We start from the raw sequence: 1,978 nt of genomic DNA, 5'->3' as shown, positions 1-1,978 counted from the left end.
CCCGCATTGCGCATGCGCCACTTCAGCCGCCAGTCGTCCTGGAGGTCCGAGGTTTTCCTCTCCTCTAGAGCCTATGCGCTTGCGCATTGGGGAGAGGCCAGGCTCCTCTCTGAGTAAACTTGTGGCGAGAAGGATGGTGCGCAGGGAGGGAGGCCGGAGAGACAGCAGACACGCGAGGTGCGGACGAGGGGAAAGGCCTGAAAAGGAAGCTAAATTCAAGAATGCCATTCACAGAGGATTCTCCTTGGATACTTCCTGGGCTTGGGGAGCTCATCATCGTGCTTGGCTGGGAACCTCAGTCCTTGGGGATGCCCCCCAAGTGAAACTCCTATGGTTCGACCTCTTAGTGCCAGGGCTGCCAAGGGAAGGTCCCCAGGCCGGTTGTGACCGCGGGAGGAGGGCAGCCCTCAGGAGGAATCTCCCATCACCCCTCCCTGGGGATGCGGGAGCTCGGACCCCACCAGGGGCTGCTCCAAATGGCTGCAGCCTGGGCCCTGGACAGGGGAGTGACTGGAGATCAAGGGCCTGGCTTTGACCTCAGGCAGAGGGCAGAGGGGGACACCGAGGACTGAGAGGTTGGAAAGACCTCCCACGCTTGCATGTGTCTCTGGGTACCCCCCCCCATGCACACAATCCTGCTCCCCAAACCCCTACCAGACCTTTCAAATGGACAAAGGTGACAAATGTAGGAGGGGGCTATAGGAAAATAAGCACACTGGTGCATTGTTGGTGGAGCTGTGAATTAATCCAACCATTTTAAAAAGCAATTTGAAACTGTCTTCAGAGTTACTAAATCATACATGCCCTTTGACCTAGCTATACCAGCACTAATCCTTTACCCCAAAAGAGGTTGTAGAAAGAGGCACAACATCTTTACATTCAAAAACGTCTGTTAGAGCAACTCTTTTTGTAATAGCCAAAACTTGGAGACCGTGAGGGTGTCTTCCTACTGGGGAATGGCTAACCAAATTATGGTACATGAATGCAATGGGATATTATCATGCCATAAGAAATGAGAAAATGGAGAGTTTCAGAGGAAACTAGGAAGGTTATGTATGTATGAATGATGCAGCATAAAGTCAGCAGAATTAGAATTCATGCCATGACAACATTATAAAGCAAAAACGACTGAAAAACTGAAAGAATTCTGATTGTTGACATGATAAAATAGTCTGTTCATCTTTAGCCAGAGAGGTGATGAACTTAAGATATAGAGATAACATTTTGAGGTGTGGCAGATAGACATTTGTTTTGCTGGACTACCTATGATGAAGGTTTCATTTTTTGCTAGTTTATTTTGGGGTCAGTGTGAGGAACAGATTATTAATATATGTAAAAGTTAAAAATGGATAATGTTTAATATGAAATTTTGGAATAATCTCTTTGTTCTCTCTGAAGTAAACTCAGAGAGTGCCTCTTCCTATGTCAGCAAAAGCCAGCCAAGGCTGACTCTACATTCCTTAAGGAGACCTTTAACCTAAAACACTATATCTTGACATCTTAGGTCGTAATTTCTATTGAACTTTGTTTACCCTTTCCTATGTCAGTTATCTGTTTAGGGCAGGAAGCCTGCCACTTACTAGTGGTGGGATTTCCTTCTTTATCACCGAGACATATGTTTACCCAGCTGGAATCCCAAGGCCTGACCAACATTACTTTGTTAATTGTCTTGTCTTACTGAATTTATGATTTGCTCAATTAGGAGAGTTCCTTTCTCACGGCAAAATGTATATAAGCCAGAAGATTTCTGCACTGGGTAGCCAGAACATTTCTGGCTCCGTAATGCATTATGTTACCGTTGTCTTTAATAGGGAATTGATCAATTAATTAATTAAATCATAAAATGTATGCATTTAGCCTGTTGCCTTTTTTTTTAACCAAGTTTTCAGGTCAACAAAATAAAACATGAATCTGACCATGTCACCTCTCTAATTAAACACTAGTTGCTCCCTGTACCTTGGCATTTAAAGCTCTTTAG

This window comes from Notamacropus eugenii, chromosome 2, assembly GCF_028372415.1.
Source record: "Notamacropus eugenii isolate mMacEug1 chromosome 2, mMacEug1.pri_v2, whole genome shotgun sequence".
In the NCBI taxonomy this organism is placed as follows: domain Eukaryota; kingdom Metazoa; phylum Chordata; class Mammalia; order Diprotodontia; family Macropodidae; genus Notamacropus; species Notamacropus eugenii.
The sequence above is the reverse complement of the archived record's forward strand: the minus strand, read 5'-3'. Positions refer to the sequence as shown.